Below are 18,965 nucleotides of genomic sequence, written 5' to 3'. Positions count from 1 at the left end.
ATTTTGAAACTTTTGATGGTTAAAATACTTGGTCCATGCCATCGGTTTGGGGTGTCACCATTTTTTTTTTAAGCTGGGCTGTTCTCTAATGTCACTGGCACCCTCTGAAAATGTCCACCCAGAAGTTCGGTTGGCCCTCGGATGCTCTAATGGAATGCTCAAAGTTCCATCACGCTGGATGGTACTTAAGTTATTTTCCTCTTTAATTTTAAAGTTAGCGACAAAGCCCCCTTAAGTCTCTGACCCGTTTCATGTAAAAGATGTGGAAAGTATTTTTCGGGATTACCAAAAAAGGGAAAAGTGTTCAAGACTCGAAACGTAGAAATGTAGTAATAGTTTTGACTGTTCTATTATAAAGCTGATATAGCGATGTAGAGGTTTGATTTCTTTGGGACAGTGAGAAGTATTTCAAGTTTTAATTGGACTAGTTCATAGTGAAATCTTAACTTTTTAAAGAAAGTTGGGAAGATTTAAAAACCGTAATCCAAATAAATTGTATGTAATATCATTTTAGCTGTCTTATTGCACCTTGATATTTCAGTTTTTTTTAACAAGGGTTTTCATTCCATATTTTGAAAAACAGTTTGTTTTAAAGAGCTCCAAAATATCTTTCGCTCTTTTAGGTGAAGAGCACAGGAGATGATTTAAATTTTCTCTTCAGTTTAATTGTTACTCCAGAAAATCTTTTAACTTTTTAGGCAAGTTCTCCCCCCCCCCCCCCCCCTTCGTGGTGTCCTGGTATCCATTTCAAAGGGTCAGTTTCCACCAGAACAATAAAGAGCCTGAGACTGGAAAGTACACACAAGTCTGGCAAACTCATCTGCATGAGCAAGATGGTTTGTTCTCAAGCAGACATCCAAAGTAAATGATTGAAAGAGCTGCTAGCTGTGAAGGATGTGTCTTGAAGGGGAAAGGAGTGGAAACAAACCAGGTTGTTAGGAAGAAAAATAAAGGCTGTACTTTTTGAACCTCTCCCTGCTGGGTCACATGCTGACCTGGGGAGATTTTAAACCGCTTAATAGGCTGTTTGCTTTCGGCTTTCCTTACTCAGTGCTGTGGAGAGACTCTGAGAACAGCTGAAGACTCTGTTTACAGTTTCTTAATAAGTTTTAGCTCTTCTCATGCTGCCTATAGGTTGGAGACCACCAATGCCTCTGGTTTGGCATGAATAAACATTCTTCCTTATTTTGACCATTAGGCCGTTTTAACCTAACTCAAAAATAGGTCCTTTTTTAGAAGGTTTTTCTACAGTGCAAATGCTTCTCTTAATTAACCTCCTCCCTAAGCATTTTTTGAGTTATTTCCAGTAGCCTTTCTAGTGGGTAGGAATTGGAAATCATTCCATTTCAGACACAATCTTTTTCTGACACTTTGCCCTTAAGGATTAGCGAGTGACTGAAGCAATCTTCCCTGGAAAGACCACTTTTCTTCAGTCACAGTTTTTACCCTTTTCTTTCGAGCCTCATTTTCTGTTGTTTTTACCATCCCAGGTATTATCTGCTGTAGGCAAAATGTGCTCTTCTGAAAAGGTTGAAAACAATGTGCCTTGACATAGGACATTTATGTATTCAATTTTTCCAATTGCCGGCCGATCCCATGATGCTGTGCTTCTTGGCATAGCTCAGTGGGACGCGGTGTGGGAAATGGGATTCTAACCATCCGAAGATCAGCACCTCTTATATAATGAGAGAAGGAGTGGAAGTAACTCAAGGGCGACGTCAGTTACAGAGATCAGTTGTGGCTTCTGTAAAGGTAGGATCCAGCTCTGAAAGAGTAAGCTAGACCCTTTTATCTTAGTAATGTAATTTGTAGACTGCCCTGAAACCGTATTAGAAACTCGGTGAAGATGGAGGGAAAATTCCGTAAATCTAGAATAAGCACAAGGAATGCCTTTTGGGATTAAAACTGATTTTTCAGATCTCTAAATACCAGACACTTGGTACTCATCAATCTGAAGAGTTTAATCACCTTTTGGTGCACTGGAGACTGTCACGCCAAGGAACATTTCACTTCACTTTTTATGTGAATGCAGATATTTTCACGTTGCCATCTACATGGTCAGGAGTGGCTGAAGATTGAAAAGGGTATTTCATGTATCATTTTGAAGTATCCTAAAAAATCTGAAATGAAACTTTAACCAGTCGAAAGTCACATATTGTGCATGTGTTACAAAATGCTATGTGGACTGTCTTTTAGATACCAGTTAAGTATAAAAATCAAAGGTGGTGGGTCGTTGGGTCCCCAGAGGTTTTGGACGATGGTTTTACTTTAAATATCGATCCGTTCACCGTCCAGAAGGGATCTGCGAAGGGCTGGCCAACGCCTCCACCATCCCAAAGGAATAGCAGTAGCAGACGAGAAGCAGCGTGGCCTGGTGGCAAGAGCTCGGGCCTGGGAGTCAGAGGACCTGGAATCTAATCCTGCCTCTGGCGATTTGCTTGCTGGGTGACCTTGGGCAAGTCACATAAATTTTCAGTGCCTCAGTTTCCTCAACTGTACAATGGGGATTAAATACCCGTTCTCCTTCCTACTTTGCCTGTGAGCCCCGTGCGGGACAGGGCCGTGTCCGACCTAATTATCTCATACTACCCCAGCGGTTAGAATGGTGACTGACTTATTAAGTAAGCGCTTAACAAATGCCATTCAAAAAAAAGAAAGTCCTACTTTTAAAGACCTCCCTCCCGAGGAGGCCATCCCAGTAGTCTGAACTGTGAAGAAAGCGTCTACTTCATCCTGATAAGAGAGCACACGGAGATATTGTACTATAGTAACAGCACAGGTCAACTACCTGAACCAGAGTTAAGTGGCCGTAACAGGTTTCTATTTTTATAAATATTTTGGGGTACATGTAGTACATCTAATCCTCCTTTTTCCGTCATTCATTGAATCTTAAAATTTGGCTCTCTTCACATAATGGATTGAGCGTGCATGAATAACTGCTGTATTTCATCACGCTTTGAGAAAATTGTTCTGCACCTCGGCTGCCTTGTAGTTGCTTTTCCTACAGGAAATGGCTCTTCAGATAGTTTGTCAACAACTTCCTATTTCTTTATGAACTGTTGAATAACTTCCTGAATTAGTCTTCAATTCTATCTGTGGGGGTAGAGGGTGTTTATACTTCTCCAAAATGAGTTTTTATTATCAATTTCCCTGAAGCCATTACCATATACACACAACTTCCTGCAAACTTGATGTCTAATCACTTCTACTTTTTTCCTTTTTAAAAAGGGACACAAACACGCAACTTTTTAGAGATTGCATTTGGTCTGTCCCGCATAACATCGTTTCAAAGTTAGATTTCTTGCCCGTATGTGTGTGTTTTTTCTTCTCTATTCCAGTTGAGTGGCAAAAGACTTGGTTTTAGGCTTTTCTGGTTTCCTTGGGTAGAAGGTCCATTTGAGATTGTGCTCACAAAATTTGCCCCGAGTACCTTTAAGCTATTGATGAAATAACGCATTCAGCACCTTGATTAAGGAGGCTTCTCAGAGTGTTTGGCCTTGCTCAGCGTAGATTTGGGACTTTTCAGGTATCAAATGAAACGTTGTCACAGACCGTGTTTGTAACTACTCCAGTAGATAGACTTTGGCTCTTCCTTTGACACTTACCAGTGACTGCTTCAGAAAGACAGTCAAATCTTTGATTCCTCCAGTGCAAACTAAGATGTTGAGCGAGACATCTAAAACAGCCATTTGATGCCCTGAAAACTGATTTTCGTTCTTCTCTGCTTTTCGCTTTTGCCAAAATATGTGTTTATCTTATGCCTTTTAGAGAACACAAAGCTGTAGATCTTAACCGATGCGCTAAAGCTAAATGTTTTAAAATAAAGTCCCACAACAGTGGAACAAAGAATGAGAAGTTGGTTATGGTGTGGTTAGATGGTGTTGCAGTAAGTATAAGTAAAGGGTTTCCCTCTTGAAAATGAAAGACCTGTCATTCTGGAAGATGTAGAGGAAACTTCAAAAACAGTTCAAATTGCCGTCTCATAAAGTATTTCCAGATCTCAGGGGAGGGGTAAGTCTCCACCTCTTCGTCTTGGTATTGAGACTGAGCTGTGATAAAGCTGAAAGTGTCTCTTCTGCTCTGCAGTGAGTGAGTGGGGATGGAAAGGGTGATCCGCAATACTGCTCTGATTTAGAGGAAAGGAATCTGGAAGGGCAGAAAGACTCTGGAAGGGCTCATTTGAGAGTGCTCCTCCTTGCAGTTCAGGAGGGAAAACAGAGTTTGAAGAGGGTGGTTGTAACTAAACAAATAGACTGTAAGATAAGCCCACTTATCAGCAAAAATATAAATGAAAGCATTTTTAATGTAAACAGGGCAAGATTTAATTGGTGGTTTACATGCAGAAATGCAGTAAACTCAAGAGTCTGCAAGCATGGGAGGCTCCCCTCACCCCCACTGTTTAGGTTAACTATTTCGTATTTGTAGGGTGGTTGGATCATGGTAAAAACAAAAAAATATAAGGAGTTTTCATTTGCTTGTAAGAAGTATTTTCTCTGCTAGCTATGCCTAGAAAACGGGGGTCTCCTGAGTAGAAAAAAATGGACTGGTGACAAACGAGGGGAAGGATTTTTTTTCTTGGGACCGATGATACATTTAAAATTTAAATTTGCCTAGAACCACCAAGAGGGCAGAAATGGGCAGTGTAGCTTTATTTGATATAAAGTAGCGTCTTTCATTTTATTGAATTTAGAGACGCCCTGCATCTTCTAGAGTCATTTAACCATTGTTGTGTGCGGCTTAATAATTCAGATCTGTACTAGGACAGAGTTGTGTAATGGGAAGTATTAAAAGAATTGTGTGCATCGGGAACGGTGGTTACTAAGCAATCATCTCCTCCTCGTTGGGCTGTTGCTTCCAGGATTAATCAGAACTTCAGACCATGAAAGGGACATTATTGCTTTATGAAGAAGGATTGCTTCATGGCTCTAGTCACTTAAGTACTGTAGCACCAGGTTTCCTGGGAACAAGAACTGCCACCATGGAAGCACTTTTATTTGTTCAGGGCTTGACCTCTCCTAAAGGCGAACAAAAGGAGTTGGTATAAATCAAGACAGTCCTCTCCTCAGCATTCTTAGAAGCCAGAAACAGGGGATGGCCCGGTTGTTTAATCCTCAGCAGGCTCAGGGTATGGGAGGGATTATAATCTGTAACTCATCCAATAAGTGATAGACAATCCTTGCAAATTAACCGAAGGATGCTAATTTGGTCATTCCCTCCCCTCCTGCGGGGTCTTCAGCTGTTTTTATCCTTTATGGCCTCACTGTCTCCCGGTTCTCTGTTTCTCACTCCTTTCCTGGGGACATTTTTCCATATCTCACCAGGTTCATCAGATTCCCCTGACTTGAGACTTGAACCTCTCTAACCCCCCCGCTTCCAAATATGGGAAACTCCGAATATCAAGTGTATCCTTTAAACACTCGATAGTCTCCCCACAGCACTTATGTACATGTCTGTAATTATATTAATATCTGTCTCCCCCTCTAGACGGCAAACTCTTTTGGGGCAGGGAACATCTCTGCCAACTCTGTGTACTCTCCCATGTACTTAATACGCTGTTGCTGATGAAGATGCCCTGCTCCCACAGTAAGCGCTCGATAAATATCATTGATTAAGCGTGACCCGCTACAAAAAACCCTTTTGGGGATAGGCTTCTGCACTGCTCTCTTGGTGACATGCCCTGACAAAACTGAATATAAATTGGCCAGGGATGTTTAAATGGCCGCTAGACTAGGCCAGGATTTTGTGGACAGAGAAAGAGCAAAGAGATATGTAAGATGGGCAGCACACCCAAATCTGTTTCAGAAGACTTAAAGAAACTTTTGTTCTGTTGACTGGGCTGGCCTTGGTATCTGACTTTCTACTCTTCATGTTTACCCACCGAGTGAGAAAATGTATGCGAAATGGGACCAAAAGCCCTGTTCACTGGATAAGTATCCTGAAAGCTTTTTGTACCATCTCGGGAAGCCCTGGTTGTAGTGACAGGTCTGGGCAGAAAATAGCTCCTGTGGGTTAGAAAAGACACTTGTGGCATGAATTTGCATGTAAGTTTTAAAAGCACTTTGGAAACATAGTTTAGACAGTTTTAAAAGAAAATGTTAATTTCCCTCCCAGAATAACTTCAATTCACACTTCTTTATCAGCCTGACCCCCCATTAGATAAACAAATGAAATCTGCATTCTTTATTGCTCCTCTGGCATTAATTATTTCTAGTCCTGTAACTATTTACAGGACTAGTTCAGTCACTGGTGGTGTTTTCATTGTATCTGAAGTTCCAGCCGTAGAACTTCAAGGAGGAAAACAGTGCTGGAACCTCAGTGATCGTATTATTTCAGACAAAATTATTTGAAGTTTGGCTTGGCCTCAGTTTTCCATCTATCTTCCAACTTTGGGGTATTTGGGTAAATCGCACTGGTTTGTATGATTAGACTTATCAATCGGCTGCTAAGGAGGGACAAGCCAAAAAGCTCTGGAATGAGTTCAGTGAGCAAACAAACGTTGATAGGGTGAGAGCAGAATTTCAGAGTTTGGGTTAGGATGAGCTACTTGCAATTAAAATGGGGGAAAGGGAGGCGCAACTGGTACTACCAAGCGAAAGCTCGCTGCAGTCTGTTTCCGTAGTTGGGGTAAAGCGGCTCCGTTAGGTGTATACTTGCCCCAGTCTGGCACTAGCTCTTGCCAGTGATTTGATCAGTGGAGCGATTTGCCTAATTCACCTGAGTGGTTTCAAAAAGAAAGGCAAACGAAGTCCAGACCCATAGGTTTAGTTTCCTCTTGTGGTTTGGACAGAGTCCAGATGATGATGATGATGATATTTGTTAAGCGCTTACTATGTGCCAAGCACCGTTCTAAACTCTGGGGTAGATAAAAGGTAATCAGGTTGCCCCACGTGGGGCTCACAGTCTTTATCCCCATTTTACAGATGAGCTAATCCAGGCACAGAGAAGCAAAGTGACTTGCCCAAAGTCACACAGCTAACAAGTGGTGGAGCTGGGATTAGATCCCATGACCTCTGATTCCCAAACCCAGGATCTATCCACTAAGCCACCCTGCTTCAGGATAGGTCTTAACACCGAGAGCCAGGAGATGGGTTGGCTCTCGCTGTTACCCCCAAAGTATTTTGGATTTGGGTGGGGGGGTTAACTTTTCGCCCTAACTGGTTAAATGAATATCCTGGTCCCCGGTGTTTGGAAGGGACACTGCAGATGGCAGTGGGCCAATTTCATTTAATCTGCTCCTCCTGTTCGTATTCTCCTGTCAGTTGGCCTTCTAGCTCCTTCTTGGGCATCCTGCTGTTACCCATCCTCCACATGTGTCCAGCTCAATGAGATTGTGTTGCAGGTGGATCGATTCCTGTGTTACGTGGAGAACATTGTTGGTGATGTTTTTCCCATGCCAGTTAATGTTAACTGGTTCATAGGTAGTGTGTAGATTTTTGATGTTTTACTCTATATTTGGAAGCATTAATTCTTAAAAATTAGGGGCTAAACTCGATTTATTAACAAAGGTAACATTTGCACTGCCTAAGAAAGTTTAAGAAAAACTTTACATTTAGCCCACTAATGTGACGAATTGTCACCGTCTGCCTTGTTAGGGAGATCCGATTGACTTGTGTTTGGAAATATGATATCTGAAAGGTTTGGCCATTTAAAATGTGCTCTGACATTTTTTGTTTTTTGGAAGATTTCTCTTTTCCTGGAAAAAGTGGCATGTGTGGTCGGTTGTTGTTGTTGTTGTTGATCTCGTATGTCTTCATTCTTCAATATACAGCCCTTGTCCCCAAACCCAGATGAGGAAATGAAATTTTAGATTGCTTCCAGAATTCAGTGAGCCAAACGAAGTGCTGTTGATTTAACACCATACACATATCCCCAACAGTTAGTGTGGTGTTGATTTCTCTTAGCCACTTCCAAATACTGGAAAGGGGTAATATTGCTGAAAGAATACTCCCATTGCAGATATTGTTTGCACTTAAATCATAAAAATAAAGCTAAAACACAAGACAAATTTAAATCTGATTTTTCCCAGACAAAACAATCGCAGTCACAGGTGACTTATAGTTCAGGAAGCCAGATATAATGTCTGTGGCAGAACCAACAAACTCTAAAAGCCAAATAAGTTGTAGGACACTCACTGAACCAGTTTGGTCTAGACCAATGAAGACTATGCTATAAAAAGTCAGTATATCGAAAAGGTAGAGGAGACGGACAAAATGGTATGTGGGAGAACTGGCTGGAAACTATAGAACAGAGAAACAGTGTGGCCTATTGGGTAAAGCACGGGCCTGGGAGTCAGGGGAACTTGGGTTCTAATCCTGGCTCTGCTACTTGTCTGCTTCTTGTCTGCTGTGTGACGTTGGGCAAATCACTTCACTTCTCTGGGCTTCCTTTACCCCATCTGTAAAGTGGGGATTAAGACTGTGACAGGGATGTGTGCAACCTGATTTGCTTGTATCTGCCCCAGCGGTCAGTATAGTGCCAGGCACATAGTAAGCGTTCAACGAATACCACAATTACCAATTAGATTGGCAGGCTGGACGGAGGTGGTCTCACCTGCAGGTGGAGGACTAGGGACAACTTTGATGCGATTCATTTTCAGAGTCAGATATATTTATTGGACACTTAATCTGTGCAGAGCACTGAACTAAGTGCTTGGTAGAGTACAATATAACAGCCACATTCCCTGCTCACAGTGAACTTGCAGTTTAGAGATGGGGTGGGTGAGGCAAGTGGCATGGTGGTGTGCCAGGGTTTTTGCTAATTTTTCTTGGATTCCTCCCCCGCCCTCTTCCCCGCCCCCCCGGCCTTTTGATTAGGTAGAAAATATTTAACTGTCAATGGCAAAGTTTGGGAGGCAGGCTAGCGTTCAGTTTAATCATATGTGAGTCAACTCCAAACCCAGTGCCCATTTCACTGCAGCATATGTTGAAGTTAACTCGTAGGATTTGGTGGTTTAAATTCTTGGGTCCTATTTGGATGTGTTGTACCAGTCTTTTTACTGTTGTCATAGATGGTTTCTAGTAGTAGTGTGGCAGCTTTAGGGTTACGTGGCCTTGAAATCAAGCAAAGGGGTGCCACCAGATGATTCCTCCATGGAGCATGGACATTACGGAAGAAAAGAGTGTACCCTTAATGGGAGAAACCTGTAGCTGTAACAAGGAAAACCTTCCTGATGGTGTCTGAATATATTGGTTTGTATTGTCAACTAAAAGAAGGCAAATTTTCTATCACTTAAAATGGTTTATTTTATCATTTCCTAGAGGTTGGATTGTGTATAAGGTTGTCGGTTCTCCAAAGAAGAGTGTAATGACTCTTTATGTTGCACCAGGTTTAATCCATGATTAGTTAACCATCCAAATCAAATTATGGGATATAACTGTCCTGCATGGGAAAATTGAACAGTTAATACACAGTGACCCTATTTTGGGGTTAAAAATTCAGGCTCTAAATGTCAAAGACTCTATCCTGAATTTTTTTTTTTAATGGTATTTGTTAAGCGCTTACTATGTGCCAGGCACTGTACTGAATGCTGGGGTAGATACAAGATAATCAGGTTGGATATAGTTCGTGTCCCACATGGGGCTCAGATTAAGTTCTTAGCCCCCATTTTGCAGATGAGGTAACTGAGGCCTAAAGAAGTTAAGTGACTTGCCCAAGATCACACAGCAGAATCCAGGGCCTTCTGACTCCCAGGTCCATGCTCTATCCATTAGGCCACGCTGCTTCTCATTCTCAAAAGTAGAGATAAAATCATACGTGATGGATTTCATTTAAATTGTTGCCCTTATTTTTTCTCACTACAATCAAATAGTTAATAGTTAATATACAAACTAGCTTCATTTAAAAGAATTGTGTAACAAGGCTACTAGGACTGCTGCTTATCAACGTCCCCAGTTACTAAGGAAACAAAATGTTGTCTTCCAAACAATCCTGGACTTTGCTTTAACTTCATTAATAAGAGTTTTCTGGGATGGGGAAAAATCAGAATTTTATCATTTGTCTCATTTTAATATTTTGTTGGAGAGAAGGTCAGGAAGGGTGGTGATGGTAGTAGGAAAAGTTAGTTACGGTCATTTAGAGATTTTTGCTGTAAAAGAAATCTAGAAGAAATCTTGACAGCCAGAGTCAAGTAGAGGTCATTTACTGTTGTTTACCTGAAAAAAAAAATTCTGATTTATGAAGAGCTATAGGGAGCCCGTTTCCAAAGTTGCATTGCTGTTTTTTAAATTCGTGGTGTTTCAAGGATTCTTTTCCCTTTTGAATTTATCTTTGGAATTGTGTTGGAAAAGTAAAAAGAAAGCTTTCCTTTTTGCAAAATAATGCACTTAGGTTTCATTTTGCTTAAAACAACACTTAAATTTTTATACCTATACCTATTAGTGTGAGAACTTCCAAAGTATGTGTAATTTCTGCAATTTTAATGGTCTGCCCTTTATTTAATGGGTCAATTTGTTTTTCTCCTAATATGCCAAGGATCTAAGTAAGGACTTGTTCATTCCAAGCGCTTAATACAATGCTCTGCACATAGTAAGCGCTCAATAAATACTATTGAGTGAATGAATCATAATGCTGTTGCATACTTCAGGAATTTGATTTGAGAATTGTTTTTTTTTTTCCTTTCACCTACCTTTTTCCTGAGAAAAGTCATCTTGAGAGCTAAGAATTACTTATCAGTATTTTGAACATCAATTATGTAACTGAATGCTTTTTTTCATGTCTGTTTGAGATTGAGGTAACCAACATTATTTTTATCTTTTTACACTAGAGAAAAAGAAGTTGTGTTTCTCTTAGGAAACTGGTTGGTGTTGGGAAGCTAAGCTAAAGCAAGTTTGAGACTGAAATCAGACTTGACTTTTTTGGTTTGTGTTGAAACATGCAATTTCTTTTTTATAGACCAGCCTACTTCTGAAAATGTTATGTATTTTCATCCTCTGTCCAAGTTTTAATTCTTTTTTTCTCCATTCCTTTGGTCTCCAGGGGCCTTCAGAGGTGCTAATTAAAAAAAAAAATCTACATAAATCACCCAGAGCCCTCTGTCATAGCCTTAGTTAGCATCCAGGAAAGAGAACCATAACTGAGAGGGTCTGGCCTGGAGCCATTTCTCCCGGCCATATAACTTGAGTTGGGGGGGAAAGGTAGGGAAGTGTGGGTGTGGAGGATAAACCTGGTGGAGTTACGAAAACCATCTTCTGTGGGAGAGGGGGAAAAGAAGAAGCCGGAAAAGGGACTGAAAGCAGCTTTCTGCTCTCAGGTGATCTGGAAGAAGAAAAGAGAGAAAGCCAATTAATTATCTTCAGCTCCCCATAAATTATCTGTGGATTTCTCTTAGTTCTGCATTATTTGGACAGTGCGTGGGATGAAAAACCCTTGTGTCTGGGAGACAAGTAGGTCCCTAGAGTTTAGGTCCCTAGAGTTCAGGTCACTGGTCAGTATTTCTTCAGATTTGGCAGTTTTGAGCTTAGTACAGTGCCCTGTACATAGTAAGTGCTCAAAAAATATGATCGAGTGAATGAACCGGGACTGGTCAAAGTCTTCTGGCTGGGTGTGGGTGGCAACACCAGACTGTGGCAGTGAATAGGAGGAAGTTCTTCCCTGTCGAGTTCTCCTTCACCCCTTCAATAAATCAATGTTATTTATTGAGCATTTATTGTGTGCAGAGGACTGTAGTAAGCTCACACTACAAAGTCTGAGAGCTAAGTGCGTGGGAAAGTACAATGCAATAGAGTTGGTAGACACGATCCCTGCCCTCAGTGAACTTACAGTCTTCGGAGGAGACGGACATTAAAATAAAGTACATCTAGGGGAAATACTAGAATGTGACAATATCTACACTGCCTTGGATAGTTCCTTCATGTTCTCAAAACACTGGGCTAATGGCTAATACCTTTTCACAATGGCTTTTTGGGGTTGTTAGCAAGTAGACAGGCAAGCTCCTCTCTAGACTGAGCTCTCTGTGGGAAGGGACTGTGTCTACCGACTCTATTGTATTGTACTCTCCCAAGCGCTTAGTGTAGTGCTCTGTAATAACAACAATTGTGATCAAACTCTGGCATTTTGTGTATTCTTTGAACACCTTGAAACACTCTCACATTTTGGGTAGGGGGGAAAAGAGGGACTAGAATTTTAATTTTTTCAATACGTTTAGGATGATCCACACATCTCCGTTTCACGGAAAGGAAAACTGAGATTTAAAGAAATTAAATAGCCTCACAGGATGGTTTTAGTGCCAGGTCCATAATTTAGGTGGTCTGAGTATCCCTAGTTGAATGCTTGCACACCTTAATTCCTTCATTCACAGCTGTCTCAGTGGTGATTATTTTTTTTCCCTTCCTCTATTTACATTTATCACTTAGAGTACTTAGTGTATTTAAATCTAGTTTATCCCAGTAGCTTGAGTTTTAGACTGCATTTATAAATTAGTAAACTTGGGCATTAGCAGATTTTCCATTTCAGCGGTTTATTCGTGTGATGGGTTTAGCCACCTGAGTGTTCAGGCTCTAAATACTGTATATTGTCTGTGAGGTTCAGTCATATTGGGAGCAGCATGGCCGACCCCTGTCTTCTGGACCCGGGTCAAGCTAATAGAAAGCCAAGCCTAAATGGGTTGTGCCTCCCCCTTTTCCTGCTCTTTGACCCTCACCTAGGCAGAACAGCAAGGCAAAGGAAGAACTCTGAGGCACATTTCTGTTTCGCGGGCAGGGAACCTGTCTACCAACTCCTTTTGTATTGACCCTCCCAAACACTTAGTACAGTACTCTGTGCACAGCAAGCCCTCAATAAATAGCATTGATGGATTTATTTTTTGTTTAAGGTGAGCTAAGACAGCAAGGTGGCTTAGTGGAACGAGCATAGATCTGGGAGGCAGGAGATCTGGGTTCTAGCTCCAGTTCTTTCAGAGACTCTTAAAATCACATCTCCTCCAAGAGGCCTTCTAAGACTCAGCCCTCATTTTTCCTACTCTCTCTCCTTTCTATATCAGCTATGCTCTTGGATCTGTAGCCTATAGGACACCCCTCCCACAGCCCCATAGCACTTATGTCCTTTCGATAAGTGTGTCTACCAACTCTTTTGTATTGTACTCTCCCAAGCAATTAGCCCCATTTCCCAGGCTACCATCCACCATTCTCTTGCTTTCACCTCTCCCCCCTGCCAAAAACTGATGGGGAAGGGAGATAATAATAATGCTATTTGTTAAATGCTTACTATGTGCCAAGCACTGTTCTAAACACTGGGGTAGATGCAAGGTAATCAGGTTGTCCTATGTGAGTCTCACAGTCATAATCCAACGCTTAGAACATTGCTTGGCACATAGTTAAGTGTTTAACAAATACCATCATTATCATTGTTATTTTTATTAATCCCCATTTTACAGATGAGAACTGAGGCACGGAGAAGCTAAGTGGCTTGCTTAAGGTCACACAGCAGACAAGAGGCGGAGCGGGGATTAGAACCCACGTCCTCTGACTCCGAAGCCCGTGCTCTTTCCTACTAAGCACCATTCCCAAAACTTTTCAGGGTTTGTAAGACTAGGTATCAGCCTGGCTTTGCTGGAGCCTTCTAAAATTTGGTTCACGTAGAGCGCTCTTTTTCGGAGAAAGATGGTTAAGGTTGGGGAAAGAATAGTGGATCAGTCTAAAAGCTAAGCGTTTTTAGCAGTGAGCTCTATATACAGGAGGAGCCATGAACACATCCAAATTGTTCATCCGCTTCCAAAACGAAACGGTCTTGAAAACAACCAGTAGCAGTTCAGTTTCTTTAGGAAATCAGATTTCAGTGCTATGCTAGCATGGAGTACTTCTAAGGGTTAACTAGCTTGTGTATGGCTCTTTCTCACAAGGTAAAATGCTGTCGTGACTGCAGTTTGGGAATTGGAGTTGTCTTTGGACAGTGAGAGGAGTTAAAAAGGGACAGGGGAGTTGTTATTTGAGAAGCTTTTCCTCAGGCTTGCAGCTCCAATCTTGCTAGAGCAGGAGTTGCTGAGCAAGTCGGTGACTGCCCACCACTTAATTGATTCTTCCACCCTGAAGTCAGCCTGGAGTAGGAGTTCACTAGCTTTGCACTTTTTAATTTTCTTTAATTGCTTGCTTTGCTGAAGGGAAGGAGGTACTTAAAAGCACCTTAAGCCCAAATTGTTAAAAAGTAAATTATGAAGAATTGAAGGGAACAATTTTTTTTGAGCTTGCAGAATATAGCCTGGCATCAAATAATTACAAACCCCTTCAAATTTAATGTTGTTTTATCTCTAAATGATTAAAATCACTTCTGTTATTTGATAAATTGAGCTGTTTTTTTTTTTCACCCCTTTGGTTTAAGCTCTCAATAACAGAAACTTGGAATTGTCCATCAAAGAGGTTCCGGAGAAGAGGGGTCTTAATCTTCACACCTTGTGAAACCTGTGTTTTGAACTTCTTTTGTTTGGAATATATGTTATTTGCACATTTCTTAGACTTGGTAGGCAAATCTACCTTCGTTCCTGAGCTTTGTTACAATGATCGTAAAATTAATTGAACAGAATGGTAAGTCATGTTAAAAAAAAAAGATGATTTAGAAGTTGCTTCTTCAAGTACATCAGCCACACACCATCCCGTAGCTTTTGAATTCTCAATGACACCAGAAAATAGGTACTAAAGGAAGTGTCAGGAGTTGTTTGCCCTGAAGATTGATGTTTGGAGGCCTCTTGGTATAATATTTATGTTTTTCCTATCTAAACCCCGGGAGTTTTTGTTTTGCTTTAGTCGCGCTTGGTAAATAGTAGTTATGAGATTAGTGCAGAAACACCGGGTGGTAGTCAAAACAAACTGAATCAACAATAACTTCTCCATCAGTGTGCTGATTAAATAATGGCCTACCCACCTGTAGCCGGATATTTGCAATGTTTGGTTCTAGAGGGATTAAAAATCCATACCTTTTTTGTTTTGTTTAGTTTAAAATCTTGGAGCCCTGTTGTCCTGCAGAGCTCCCAGGAGCACTTTTGTAGGGATCGTAGAGTGATTGAACCACATTCTCTTTTCACTGGGTGGTAACATTCTGCACCGCTGTCTACTCTGTTCCCATATGACACCTCTCTCAGGGGCTTTGACTGGTTGTTGGAATGGGAGAAAAGTGACAGCAGCTTTTTCACAGATTTGGTGGGAATGGACACATTGCCATGCTTCTTTTTTTTCCTTTCCCTCTTATTTCTTTTCGTCAATCAGTGGTATGTGCATTCATTCATTCAATAGTATTTATTGAGCGCTTACTATGTGCAGAGCACTGTACTAAGCGCTTGGGTGCGTATGGATGCAATAAGCAGCCTGTCCCTGTATGACACAAGAATGTCACGGAAGAATCTTCTGTTGTACGAGAGGCTGTGGGAGAGGGGTTGAGTTCTTTGCACATACAATATTGTACTCTCCCAACCGCTTAGCACAGTGCTGGGCACACAGTAAGTGCTCCATAAATATGATTGACTGACATCCAGAGGTCACTTTTACCTATTAAGTGGCCTATTCTGAATTTCATACACTTGTTTGCTGTCTCAAGAGCCTTTAGTTTATTATTTTTTCTTCAAAAGTGGATTGAACTTAGTTTCAGCAGTAACGACGAGTTGATTTTGCTCGTTATTGCAGTAGGTTCTTTGCAGAAATCCAATTCTCAAAATGAGTGATTGCTTTTTTCATTTATTGCAGTCTGTTAGTGTCATTGAAAATGCTCGTCTGTGCATTGAAGGCTACCAAACTAGAACTTTGTCTTTGAGAGCTTTGCCAAGTCATTTCTCAGATGTCTAGGGGGCGGGTACCCGCCAGGGTGTATCAACTGAATCTGTGTGCTGACTTCTGGTTTTCCATTGTTTTTTAAATGGCCTTGGAAGATGACAAAATTAAATGAGTTATATTTTCCATTTGGTAAGGTTTTCTCTTTCTTCCCTGGCTCAGCCTCTGTGGGCTGACCGAAAAAGCCACATATTTAGTAGCTTTGTGAATTTGGATGTCAGTATCATAAATGACAACTCTTGGGGTGCTTTTGGGACTGTAGAAGTTGTTTATGGGTTCCGCAGATTGAAAAAAATTTAAACTATCTTTCAGAAATCGAAAAGGGAGACTTTAAAGATGTCTTCGCATGAAAATTTATTTACCTTCCCTTCTTCCCTCCCCCTCCTCTAAAATCCCGGCTCTGTACTTGTCTGCTAAATCTCCTCATTTAAGACTTTGTGCCCCATGTGGGGTATGGATCGTGTCCAACCTGATCATCTTATATCTACCCCAGTGCTTAGTGTAGTGCCCAACACTTAGTAAGCCCTTAACAAATGCCATTTAAAAGAAAAAAAAAGTGGAGATCATGGAGTTGGAGGAAGATAAGATTTAAGACTGAGGTGGAGGGAGACCTGTTACACTTTGCTTTCTTAAAACAATACTACAGGGGTCATTTGGAAGGTAACTTTGGTGATTTAGTTTGTATCCTGGCAGCCTCATATATTTTCTTTGAACTGTGATTCTACTTAAAAGTTTTAAAATGAGGTCTTTCTGGTAGATGTGAGAAGTATTGGTATTTAATAGAAACTTGAAATTCTGTGCTATTAAAACACCCATTCGTTAAATGAGAGGTACAGGAAATAGACCTTTTTTGTGTGTTTCATCTTCTGTGAGTTACAGAAAATCAGGGTGTCTTCAGACATGTTTTCTTTTTATCATTGGCCAGCACAGAAGTTGAGGTTCATTGCTGTGGCACCATGCCATGAGGGGCTCCGTCTTGAAACGAGCCAGGGCAGCCAAGTGAGCAGGATGAGTTCAGGAAATTGGGAGGAGCCCGATAGTTTGGACTGGTTTGGTTTGAGGTGCCCAAATCTGCTTATTGTGTGCAGAACACTGTACTAAGTGTTTAGGAGTGGACAGTATTACAGTAAACAGACATATTGACTGCCTATAGTGAGCTCACAGCCTAGAGGGAGATGGATATTGTAGGATATAGCGTAAAAGTCAGGTGGCCAGCCTAGTTTTATGATCAATAAATGGTATTTATTGCGTGAGTGCTTCTATGCTGAACTGTACTAAGCCCTCGGGAGAATACAATATAGGAGTTGGTAGACACATGCCCTACAACATGTCATAGTGCATAGAGCATGGGTCTGGGAGTCAGAGGTCATGGTTTCTGATCCCGGCTGTGCCAATTGTCTGCTTTGTGTCCTTAAGCAAGTCATTTCACTTCTCTATGCCTCAGTTCCCTCATCTGTAAAATTGGGATTGAGACTGTGGAGCGGGGATGTGTCCAACCCGATTTGCTTGTATCCACCGCAGTGCTTAGTACAGTGCCTGGCACACAGTAAGAGTTTAATGAATTCCTTTTTTTCCCCCTTTTTTTAAACCCACCTACAGTGAACTTAGTGTTGGACAGTCTGGTTTCAGCTGGTGTGTGTGGGATGGGTACAGCACAGGATGCTTTTATGTCCGGTATTTCTATTTTCAGCACCCAACCTCCCTCCGCCTTGGGACCTGCTGCCAAGTTCTGCAGCTTGGAGGGGAGGACCTGTTTTCAGGGGGACATGACGGCTCTGAAGAAAATGGGGACCCGGTAGGTGTCGGGAGTTGGGGGCGTCAGAAGTCATTGTGGCCTCAGACAGACTTCGCCAAATGGCACGCACGACGTCATTTTGTTATACTCTCTGTCTGACCTAATGTGATGTCACATGTATCTTCTCGTCCCCGTCTGGATGAGCCATCAATGACCGCACAGAGTCAAAGCGTTTGTCATTCAAAGTCTCCCCTCCCAACTCTTCCACCCCCAACTTTGGTAGATATTCCCATTTTCTGGGAAACCTAGAATGCTGTCCTGCTCCACAAGTCACCATTTTTAGGGTTCAAGAAATTAAAATTTTTCAGTTCCCCTTTCACGATAGGGAAAATGGTTTTGTTTACTTTTTGGCGCCTATTTAAAGAATCGGATTTTTCTCACCATGCAAGAATTTGGCACGCTAATTAAACGTAAGAGATGGTGCATTACAACATTATTTGCTATGCATTTTCTTTTGCAGTAGACTGCTAATCATTTGGTGCCATTCTGTCTGGGACCTGTGCTTTCCGATTGTCCACATCAAATCTCTCTCCAGAATTTTGATTCAACAAAATCCTTTTCTATCATTTTTTTTTTTACCTTTCTAGTATGAAAATAACTGACTTTAGCAGATGGTTGAATGAGAAGCTGCGTGGCTCAGTGGGAAGATCCCGGGCTTGGGAGTCAGAGGTCATGAGTTCTAGTCCTGGTTCCGCTGCTTGTCAGCTGGATGACCTTGGGCAAGTCACTTAACTTCTCTGTGCCTCAGTTACCTCATCTGTAAAATGGGGGTTCAGACTGTAAGCCCCACTTGGGACAACCTGATTACTCTATCTACCCCAGTGCTTAGAACAGTGCTTGGCACATAGTAAGCGCTTAACAAATACCAACATTATGAAACAAAGAATGTGTTTTATATAGCATTTAGGTTGTAGCCAGTGTCACCATACATAGGTACGCCTCACCCTACTTCAGACGATTTCAGTGTCTAATTTAATTCCTGAAGATATTTAAGTAAATTGTAGTAGTGGCCAGAATGTTAGGATTGTCCTGTTGGTGTTCATAATGGATAAGGACTCCCTAAGATTTGTTACCTTGAGTTGACGAGATCCCAGGTAAATATGTTTCCGAGCATTCTGCTGTAATATCGTTTAATGTTAGAAGCAGAGACACGAAATTTGACACCGTGGCTTTCCGACTGTCCTGAACAGAACTAAATAGTTACTGTTTCCTTAAAATAGGAATGTTCCCCCAACATTTGAATTCATCTTTATGCTTTCAGTGCTCCCACACACAGTCGATCAGAGCTCCAAGAGTTTGTGAGTGTTGGGTGGGTTGAGTGTCTATGCCATTGTTTAATTGCTGTTGGTGAACAGTTGGGGAAAATTTCGGTAAAAAGGTCAGAGCTTTATTTTTATGGTATTTATTAAACGCTAGCTACG

At 41.4% G+C, this 18,965-nt stretch overlaps 1 protein-coding gene across 1 annotated transcript in view; it reads left to right on the top strand.

Annotated features, from left to right (window-relative positions):
• Positions 1–18,965, top strand: part of YAP1 (Yes1 associated transcriptional regulator) — a 109,782-nt gene that overhangs the window by 6,666 nt on the left and 84,151 nt on the right. The window lies entirely within an intron of this gene.

This window comes from Ornithorhynchus anatinus, chromosome 20, assembly GCF_004115215.2.
Source record: "Ornithorhynchus anatinus isolate Pmale09 chromosome 20, mOrnAna1.pri.v4, whole genome shotgun sequence".
NCBI lineage: Eukaryota > Metazoa > Chordata > Mammalia > Monotremata > Ornithorhynchidae > Ornithorhynchus > Ornithorhynchus anatinus.
This window is presented reverse-complemented; position numbering and strand designations above follow the sequence as displayed.